Raw genomic sequence first — 11,460 nt, 5'->3', positions numbered from 1 at the left:
CATGTTTGGATGTTGTTTACTGAGTACAGGTCGACTAGGCTAAGCTACAATGTTTGGTAGTTTGGGTGTATTAGGTGCATTTTGTTTTATGATATTTTCAACTTGCAATGGGCTTATCCGGATGTAACCCCACTGTAAGTCAAGGAGAATCTGTATTGTGTGATTGTCACAGGGGCCTTACAATCAGCTGCCATTGTTCTTCTCATATTCGTCCGTGCAGGCAGACCTTGACCTAAAAGAATGGGAATTCTCACTGTTAGGCATCCCAGGGAGAAGTTAACATTGGGTCTTTAGGCAAGGTTGAGAAAAGTCTCCTCCAGAAGCATTTCTGAGGTAGGTGAGTGAGCTTTTGTTAGGAAAGTCTAGTTGTAACATGCTCCCCTGTGGGTATCTGTGCTGTTTGGCAAGTAAGGGGTAGGACCTGGGCTACAGCTGGAGTGAAATAAGCAGGAGCAATGAACAGTAAGGAATGAGGGTTCCCAGACTGGGAGAGGGCACAGGATAGGCTGAGGGACCACCCCGCCTCTAGTTCACGCATTTCATCCTTGAGGCCAAAGTGATGGCAGATGAAGAGGAAAGCAGCCATGGCATCCTGGTGGGAGCCAGTGTCAGGAGCAACCAGCACCCCAAGCGGCTGGGGCCATGGTGCATACTGGGCTTGCTGACTTTCTGCTCCACCGGAAGTGGCAAGGACCATCAGGACTGGGTCTGGAACACTAGTAAACACCTTTAAATCACCTTTAGTGATTCCCGAAGCTGTTAAGAGTAGAAGGTCCACGGGAAAATTGGACTTCCTGCTAATTTACAGCCTGAGGTCCCAGAATATTCTTCATTGATGTAAAAGTGACATTGCCTGTCTCCCAAACTAGCCATATCCGAACACGTAGGCTACACAAGCCTTTCTTTCACTGGAGTAGTTTGGGCTTTGCTTGATCAGTCACTAAGTTGGAATTCACTGACCACTGTTGGAATTTGATATGACTCAGTTTGCTGAAACCTGTTGTCGGAGAGTTAAGGGTCTTAGAGCTAAGAAGACTCTTGCAACAACAAAAAAGTTTTTTATATACACATGTATTCTTTGATGGAATTTCTTTTTTTTTGGTAGTCTCTTACCTTTTGATAACATTTAAAAATTATTATTTAAAGTAACAAATATTGGTTGTAAAGTTCTGAGTAAATGAATGTTCCTTGTTGCTCGTAGGCAAAAAGCCTTTAAAGAAGTGAATAATTAATTTCTGGGAGCTTCCATTTCCTACCTATAAAATGTTGGTAGTAATATCCTCCTCATGAATTATGGGGAGTGTTCAATCTCCATCTCATCTTAATTCAAAAAGAGTCTTCATCCACAGGTAAAGAGTCTCCATCCACCATTAGAACAATATTGCAACAGCATTTGCATTCTAGACAGAAGGCTTTGTAATATGGTCTCACTTGCAACATTTCCGTCCTCTTAAGTACTATCTCTTTACCCTGACAATCCAAACTAGCTCAGTTAGACATAAGGATGTCTCTGAAGGCTACGGGACTATTAATGCTCAGGCTTAATTAAATGACAAGTCCAATTTTGACAAAGCTGATTTACTGGCTGTGGGAAAAGTGCCAAACCTGGAATGAGTTTAACTGAATTCAAGTGTTAAATCTGTTTATTCATCACCTATCAAACGATTCTGTGTGTGTGTTTAAGGACAAGTATGAATACATTAAAAACCATACAAGTATAGAATAGCAGTACTTTAATAGGTCAGTTTAGAGCATAATGTTCATACTGCTGCTGAGGATTTTAACCCACATTTCCAGCCTCAAACTGTGGGTGGCAGCAGAGACCTTGGAAATATCTTCTGTGCAATTCAAATTACATTCAAGGTGTAGTCATAGCAAGGAAATGATTGCACTAAGTAATAAGTAAGCTGGGTCTTTATTTTTGAACTACTCATGGCATTACTTTGTCATTTCTTGTTTCATTCTTGTAGCCAAAAGGAGTAAAAGAGGGCTGTGGTCTGGCTTGCTCTCTAACATGCCTCCCCCCCCCCCCCATTATTTTATGCCAATAATCTTCCCTTTCATTGGAAGCCACAGGCCCCCTCCATGGAGTCCCTTTCTTTTGATGGTGCCTTATTGATTGCATTTGATCAAGTGGCTTCCTTTGGAGCCCCAAAGCCTGTCCTAATGCTCATGCTGGACTAGGACACTGACCGTTACCTAGCACTTGAGTTCTTTGTGTACAGGTCAGTTCCCCTTGATGTGAGCAGGGACCAAGGTCTCCAGAGCTCGCAGGATCAGGAAGCTGCATGACTTTGTTCCTGAGAGGGACAGGAGCACTGACCTTTCCAGTTGGATTCCAGTTTCAAGATTGAAACGAAAGAGGCAAACTGGTCAAGAAAGCCCACTTTCCATCCAGGAAATATGAATGGTGGCGGGGTGAGAGAGAAGGGGCAAAAGGAAGAAGTAAGGGCTGAAAAAAGAAGAAAGAACAAAAGAGAGGAAAGGTTGTATACAACCGTGTGTATGCTCTGATGGCGTTATGTGAAATTGATTTTCTGTGTGTGACACATATATCAAGGAATTAGAAAAGATAAAAAAAATATAGTATATAATCTATGGCTGCTAATGATCTTTTTGGGTGAAAAAAGCAGGTTGCATATTAAGGGTATGGGTCTATTCAGGGAAAAATGAATAGACCCATACCCTTATATGGGTCTATTCATTTATATATTCATATATATATATATATATATATATATATATATATATATATATATATATAAATATAAATAAATTTGCTTGGATGCATGTAGATGAATGAGGGTAAAGGTCTGAAAGACACACACCAGCCTTCATACTATGCTTTTTGGGACAAGGGGTGAGAGATGGAGTGGAGGTGGTCACAGTGGTGCTGGGGAGACGATTAGCTCTTTATGAAACTCTGTATAGTTTTGCCTTGTAAACATGTGAACACATATGGACTGATTTTGTCATTTGAAAACCTCACAGAAAAAAAAATCCATGAGCCATAATGTACTTCCCCTTCCTAGCCTAAGAGGTTTAAAAAAGACTGCTTGAAAACAGACTGACATTAACACTCAGATGGGGAGAGATTCTTCCTGAAACCAAATGAGTCATCTTGGGCTGATTCAAAGCCTTGCTATTTTTTATGCTCAAGTTTTCCACATCAGGTTGGGTTATACATAGTTTTCTGTTCTAATGACTACATATAATCAAAAGGTACTTATTGATCATTTTTCTATTTATTTCTTCAGATGTAATTCTTTTGGTCCTATGGTTGTCTTATGTTTCCATGGAAGTGTAATAGGCATTTCTAGGTCTGAGGCAGTCATGGGAAAGATAAATAAGACCTTATGGGTAACCTAATGAACACTCAAATAATTTGATTTGGAGCTCTCACCAGCCAAGCTCTTATCCTCCTTCCCTTCCTCCCTTCCTTTCACCCTTCCTCTTCCTCTTTCTCCCTTTCTCAATTATTTATTAACCACTTATTATGAGCCAGATACTGTGCTAGATCTCAGATATACAAGATTCTGTCGGAGCTCCCCTGGCCATGCCTAGAGGAGAGGCTAGGATACTCAGCTCTCTCCTTTGTGGCCTCATTAATGCTGCCCCTGCAGCCAAGACACTGAGCTCCATCCCTCTTCTTATCCTAGTCTAGCTGCTACTTCTTCCACTTCTGCAACGGAGGTCCTCACTGCTCTGATTGCTCTTACTAGTTGTTTCAGAGTCTTCCCTCACCAGAGTGGGTGCCGTAGAGCTGGGCCCTCCCAGCACCTCTGCCTCTTTGCCTCGTCCTGACCAATGTGCACCTCACCCTTAGGAGAATAGGGTGAGTCCTCCTTCCATGCCGGAGAGTCTCTGCCTAGGTCTACAGGCCACTCTGATCCCGTCACCTCTGTCATCCTCCATACGAAGCCATTATCTTTTCACTCTTAGGCTCTCACTGTGTGTGTGTATTTATGTCCATGCTATTTTTTGCTCTGGAATATTATTAGTGTGTTTTATAATCAGACCAGCTGACAGAGGCCCCTTTGGTTTTTTGTTTGTTTTTAATCAACTGAACTTTAATTCATTTCTCTGTGTCCCAGGCCAGGAGGTGAGGCTTGAAGATTAGTGAACTTTGATATTAGAGGACATCGTTTTGCTTTTGTGATCCACCGAGTTCTCCTAAGCTAATATCATTTAATTTTCCATTTATCAGAGAATAATTGTCTATACGCTTCCAATTTTCTCTGCTAGTGGAGTTAAGAGAATAGGGAAAAATAGTTGGAGCAAAATGTTCAGAAAAGGCTACAGGACGGAGGATAGAAGGCTTTGAATTTTATTTTTATTTATTTATTTTTTCATTTTTTAATTAAGGTATTATATGTGTACATATCTTACCATTGCCCATCCACCCCCCCCCCCCCCCCGGCTTTGAATTTTAGGCTACTTTAAACAACAAATATAATAATGATCAGTGACCATTATCTAAAAATCCAAAGTAATTGTTCCCTCCGGAAACTCACTCTGACTACTCTCCCAGAACTCAAATGCTGTCTTTGAGGAGGCTGCTGGCCAGGTTTTGCCTGAGAGGCTGCTCTGTGTTCTGTATTAGGCTCTCCTGTGTGGGGCAGGGTTGGTGACTCCAGAAGGGTACCAGATAGGTAGATAGATAGAGAACTTATGCTGATATTCAAATTTAGGTTACATATCTCTGCATCCTTCCTTGTCCTCTTCTGTATGTTAGCTCAAGTTTGTAAATTTATTCTAAGTCTAGGAAAAGTAGAAACACTGCATATTTTCCAGTCAGAAGTGATGTGAACGATGCCTTCTATGAAATTTCAGAGACAGCATTTCTAACGGGATGGTAAAAGAGAAAGGTGTTGGCATGGCAGTGGGAAGGGAGAAGGAAATAAAAGAGGCTAGGGAGGGGGAAGCAAGAATACAAACTCTTCTGGGAGAAAGTGTATATTATTTTCCTCTTTCTAGGTCTGTCATGATCATGGTCTCAGAGAGAACATCTTTCTTGGGTAATGTTCTTTAATGCACTTCTTGTAGTTCTTAGAAGAAATATTATAGTCTCATCGACATTTATTCCCAAGTGAGGACTGCAGATTTAGGTCTGCATCTCAGGCTCAAGCGTGATATGCATTCATAGAGCACAGAGGTGGATGGATTATCTGTATAATCATTCTTATTTATTGTTATTATTTTATCTGCATTATTTATCCTGTGATTTCTCTCTCTCTGCTAAATTAATATAATTGAAATTGCACAAGTAAATCAGATTTAGGCATTTGATGCATTTTCCACCTAAACAATTACAATATGGTCAATTGTTTCAATTTTGTGGGTATCATTTACTTGTTTGAGAATTTGTAGAAAGGTGTGTGCATTTTCTTGAGAAAAATGTACCTGTCAGTCTACATAAATCCTATATATAATTTCAGACACCCATAGCTAATTTATAGGCTTTCAGGAAGAGATAAAAGTAGCATTGTATCAAAAGAAGGACAGCTTTCTTCCATTTGGCTTAGAGAGAGCAGAGGCAGCAGATAGAGTACATCAGCAATGGCAGATGCTAACACAATGGGGAAATAGGGATAAAGTACATCGGTAGCTCTGAAGACCGAGAGCAAACATGGTCCAGGGACCACAAATGCTGAGGAATCTGAACCCAGGAAGTATAGATAGACATGATCTAACAGTGACCCCATTTCTGCAACCAAAAGCAAAACAAAACAAGACTGCTATGGCCTGTTTGTTGTCCACCAGGTTTCTTTTTCACAACCACAAGTATATTTTTCTGAGAAGTGGGGAAAGAAAGACCATGGAGGAATTTCCCTGATACTTGGGCCAGAGTAAAATGAGAAGGAATGAGTTGTGTAAGCCCCAATAAAACACCCTGAGCTGAACATCTCTTGGATTGCAACCAGGATCCTTAGTATTTCCCCACATGTGGTATTGCCTAGGGTTCAGGTTTTATTCCATTAATCATTAAGAGGATCGGCTATTTCTTGTCTCTCACATTTTTTTTTTTTTTTGCTTATAAGTTTAAGAATGTGTTTTCCATTTAATTTGATTATAAGAGTTATTAATATTCCTAAAGTAGGAATAGAACATTCCAAAAGAAAGTTGCCAACCACATGTCAAAGAAGAGAGAAATGGAAATACTTCAGGTTCTATCAGGACATTTTTTAAGAGAGAGAGTACCCATTGGTAATATTCTTAAAAAAAAACAAAACCCCACCTTTTTGATCCTCATTCCCTTTAGCATAACTCATATAGTCAATTTCCCCTGTTCTAGATAATATTCATTAGGCCACGTCTGGGTTGCAGTTGAGTAGCTGACACACATTATATGGCTAAAATATTTGCTCTCTGTCCCTTTATTCCAACCCCTGTTCTATTATAAATCACCAAACTTTCTAATATTTTGACTTTTTTTTTCAAGGATAAAATGTACTGATTAGGCCAATGCAAGTGCCCAATCTACTTGATAGTTCTATTTCTTCTAATCATAAAACTATAAGTTGCTATTCTGATGGTGTACACTAGTTTCTCAGGAGCGTTATTAGCTTGAGTAGGTAACCTTGAGTTGATTGTCTCTGGGACACTAACAATTACTAGTAAGTTTCCAAGTATGAAGTTGAGGATAAGACCAAGGCCTGAGATGTATTCATCAATCCCTGTTTCTCCCTGGTGATTCATGAGAGAGGGTGCGACCTGGCTTTCTCTGGATGACTGCTCTCTAGGAGTTGCTCACCTTGCCTTTCTCCTATAAAGGTCTAAAGCTATATTTTCAACTTTTTCAGATCCTTGCTTTGTTAGTTTAGAACAAGCTGAACAGTGAATTGACATAATTGGCCCCCTCTTTTTTTTTTTTGTAATCTCTCTCCTAACTTTTTAAAATATTTAAATGTAGCCAGTGTCTTCTGTAGTCATCCAAATCAGTGCTCGATTAGAAAAATACAATTGATGGTGGATTTTCCAAGGAGGGCTTGCAATTATTCTTCTATTCATTCAGCCATGCATTTCTCCAAAACTATCTCCATTGGCTTAGTGTAGAGTTGAGGACATATGTTCTTTTGATCACAATTAACTGAAGTGACTATAGGAATATTTACATGGAACTTTTGAAACATTTATATACAAATATTAATGGCACCTAGAAGTTTACTTACTGCATGTTAAAATTTGAGCAATGTATTATTCATGGCTGTCAGAAATTCATAATGTATGAACCTCCTCTGTTGCACTCTTGCTAGTGTGTGTATGTGTGTTCTTCAATTTCATGAAATCATCCATGTCAATGCTGTCATCCATTGTGTGAATAAGTACTTCCCAATCACATGGCCTTCTGTGAGTGGTATGACTTTTTCTGAAGAGCTCAGAATAGTTCATAGGTATAACTCCACCAGTTGCTGCAAAATTCTGGGGGATGTGTAGAGGCAGATGCTGTCACCTGGATTTTACCAGTTGGGGGATAAGAGACATAGGTCATTTGAGTGAGAAACACCATGTGCATGATCTTACAGCACAGTGGGACAGAGAATGAAAGGCTGATCTCAGCCTTAGATAAATCCATCCATCAGTAGGTATTGAGTGCATATTCTGACTGAGCATGGGACTAGCTGCTTGCAAGACTATTGTATGTCTTGCTTATGTGATTTGGGGATTCTGCAGCTTGAACAAAAAATATTGTCATTTGTGTGTAAATCAGTTGTAAATTGGGAAGGAAAAAGCAGAAAGGAATTATGAGATGAATAAGGAACATGGCAGGGAATAGAGTCAATTTTTAAAGGTAAGTATCCTCCTAATGTGACAATACTGCAGATTTCTTACTCTATTCCCAGGATCATTTCAGGGCAATGAATTAAAGAACAACAGTATTACAGTTATACAATAAGTGATGGTGGCAAGCAAAATCATGGGTACTTATGTATCTCTCATCCAATTAATTCTCTGGGTGACCCTCACTATCAATACCCAAACTGTGACCACTGCTCAGCACAATAGTGATTGAAAGGCTTTTTTTTGGGGTGGGGTGGGGCAGGGGTGCGTTTTAAATGCAGTTGGAAATTGAACAACTTGAAATCTATGCTATGTCCAATCTGCTTGATAGTTATATTTCTTCTAATCATAAGACTATAGGTTGCCACTCTGGTGGTGTACAATAGTTTCTCGGGAGCTTTATTAGCTTGAGTAGATAACCTTGAGTTCATTGTCTCCGTACACTAACAGCTCATATACCCATCTATTTTTATAAGTGAGAAACTGAGGACCAGAGACATGAAGTGTCTTGGCTCAGGCACACAGCTAGAGGCAGAGCTGTGAGTAGAAATCCATGGACCCTGACTTTATCCAGTCTAGTTCTCCTTCAACTTCTTTTGAACTGTTACCCTTAGGAGAGGAAGCAGTCAATAGTCTCCATCTCCTGTTTTTAATTGGTTAATTAGCAAGCTTTGGAAAATCTTCTTAAAAGAAATAATGGATTTCTCTCACTCACATGGATGTCCTGAATTTTCTTAAAGACTTTGTTGTGGTGCTTTTGAGTTTGAGAGTGAGCCAGAATTCCCTACAGCCAAACTCTCAAAAAAACAAAAACAAAAACACACAGAATTACCAAAGTCATTAACTGAAACCTGGGTTGCTGCATTAGCAGGTGACACCAACTGCTTAATGAGGTGCCCCATGTACAGTGATCAATAGAGTTCAGGGGTGGGGTGCCATATCTTCTCCGAAACTCACCCACTTTCTAGACAAATGCAGAGGGCACAGTGGGCAGTCAAAGAGGCAGTGTGAATTAGTGTCAAGGAACAGCTTTTATTCATGGGAGTCATACATCAGAGGGAAGTGGTCTGGCTTAGTTTTGTCACGGGGAATAAAATAAGAAGCACTGGAAAGTTGGCACTTTGTCAAAATGCTATTTTTTAGTTGTGCAGTTCGTACTTCGCACTTTGTGTGAAAATATCTGCGTTATGAATTTGTGAACTTCCGAGTGTAAAGAGTGACATGCCTCAAAATGAGAGACATGGTTAGGCAATTTAGCATTTCTTTTTTTATAGGTGAAAAGATTGGAGGGTGAATTTTATGTAACTGGAGGGAGGATGGCTATTTGGGGGCTGGGGACCTCTCAGCATTTAGTAAGGGACTTGGACCAGTGAACAGTGGTGGAAGTCTTCCCTGCTGGCAGGCTAGAAGTTCCAGAACCATCCTCACCCCTGTCAGGTGGTGGCCTGGGTATTGGTAGAGACACTGTAGTGTGTTTCTAAGAGACTCTACAGACACAGACACTCACAGCCGTGGCAGAGGGGCTCAGAGACACATGGGCTCACTCCTGATTCTACCATTCATGTCTCCACACCTGTTTCCCTCCTCCCTTTAATGCTAGTAATAATGCCATTCTTGCATGGCTGTTCTGAGGAGGAAATGACATTCTAACCCACATCAATGTACCTGGCACAGAGAAGTGCTCTTCTGTGCTAAGTTCTCTCCTGTATGGATTTGCCTGTGTTATTTAACTGGGGAAAGCTAGTCATAGTCAACAGCATATCCCCATTTGTATGAAGGAACTGATAAAAACGATGAAAGAAAATTCTGAATTAGGTACTAGAACTACCTTTGAAATTGGGTTATGTGTATTAAAGTACTTTCCCCTTTCCTTGAAAAATCTTTTTTATTAGTTTCAGAGAGGAAGGGAGAGGGAGAGAGAGAGAGAGATGTGATGGGACAGAATCATTGATGAGACAGAATCATTGATTGGCTGCCTCCTGCATACCTCACACTGGGGATTGAGCCCACAACCCAGGCATGTGACCTGACTGGGAATCAAACCCTGACCTCCTGATTCATAGGTTGGTGCTCAACCACTGAGCCACGCTTTCCCTTCCCTTTTCAGGGCATCTCACTGAGAGATATTCCTCCTCTTCCAGGAAGTATCAGTGATGGTATGAATTCTTCAGCATATTATAACGTGAATTTTAGCCAGGCTATACGTCACAGTGTGAATCTCCACAAGGCCATGTTACAATGCATTTAGAAGAGGTTCAGTAGCAAGGACTCCATAGCTACAAGCACCATTTCTGCAGTTAAATTCTCATATCACCAATCCTGAATCCACCCATCCTGGAACTAATAGGACAGGATTTGTTCCACTTATTGACCATCAGATAAGGAATCTAACAAGCCAAGACCTATATGACCTTGATATAAGCATATTTTATGAGATAAAATTAATGTCTTGGGATATAAAATAAGCTTTTGATCCAATGGATAGTTTTTGAAGAACCAAATTCAGATTCTGGGCTTTCATTAAAGTCAAGCCATAATAGCCCCTCTGCCACTAAGTCTAATTCCTCTATGTGTGAAGGTGCTATAGGTTCTAGTAGTGACCTTGAATATCTCCCACCATGCCTTAGAAGAGGCTATAGGAGGCTACTACCCAGAACCTAGTAAGCTTTGTCACATGGACCTCTGGAGTGATTCTGGTTTCCACGGGGACCTTGCATTTCAACATATTCCACAACCACACTTACCATTTACAGCCCAGTATATCAGAATCCACTTCTGAATCATTTTCATGGTTTGGGAAGTCACATAAGGAGTAGGTACAGGAATGACACAGACAGAAACTTATGTTATAATGGATGCCATACTAAAGCTCCGCACATCCCTTTTTCTGTAGATGAAATTGTCCGCATGAGTGTTGATCCTTTCAACAGCATGCTAAGCAAGTACTACCTGACATATCTATAAGTGTCACTCATCCATGATATTAAACAAAGAGACACAAGTGAAGTTGCTGCTCAGAACTGTCATAAGAGCAAACAGGACATAATTTTGAATTCAGAAGATGAGGTATGTAATTTGCAAGCAAAGGAGGAAACTCTCAGGTGCAAGCAAGCCCAGTGTAACAGTCCTATTAACACAATGAAACAGAAACTGTGTGACCTTTATCATGGTAATTTTAGTAGGTTAAATGATGAAGGTAGGCCAGTCAGTCCAAACCAACATGATCTTCAATGCAGCCATGACAGGAGTATTTTGATTGTACCCAAGGAACTGGTGACTGCAGGGCACAAAAAGGAAATCCAAAAGGGGAAAGAAAAAAAGTGAGAGAAGAAATTGAAAATGTGTTGATTTCATTAATATGTATATAGTAGTAATGTTCAGATGATATATGGACCACTAAACCATTGAAATGGCTTCAAGGTTTAGCTCAGGTGTTACATAAGTATCTTTTAAGTACTATTACCTGAGTTACTCAGTTAATGCTGCCATAAAGCTTATATGGACAAGTGTAGGACTTCAAGATCAGACCTTTCGGGGAGCTGGGGAAAGCCACAACTTTGCAAGTTCTCCTGAATTATATATGCACAGTTCATACATATGTACAAAGAGTATGTGACATGAAAACTTGATATGACTAGTCACTTTGATAAGTAAGATGGTTATTTCAAAGATAGTAAA

The 11,460-nt window shown here is 40.1% G+C and overlaps 1 pseudogene across 1 annotated transcript; it reads left to right on the top strand.

Annotated features, from left to right (window-relative positions):
• Positions 1 to 559: 559 nt before the first annotated feature.
• Positions 560 to 11,106, top strand: LOC311632678 (nuclear factor erythroid 2-related factor 3-like; annotated as a pseudogene). The gene is made up of 2 exons: positions 560 to 706; positions 9,890 to 11,106. The product of its transcript is annotated as a nuclear factor erythroid 2-related factor 3-like (transcript).
• Positions 11,107 to 11,460: the final 354 nt, after the last annotated feature.

This window comes from Pipistrellus hanaki, assembly GCF_964339955.1.
Source record: "Pipistrellus hanaki genome assembly, chromosome: 14".
Taxonomy (NCBI): domain Eukaryota; kingdom Metazoa; phylum Chordata; class Mammalia; order Chiroptera; family Vespertilionidae; genus Pipistrellus; species Pipistrellus hanaki.
This window is presented reverse-complemented; position numbering and strand designations above follow the sequence as displayed.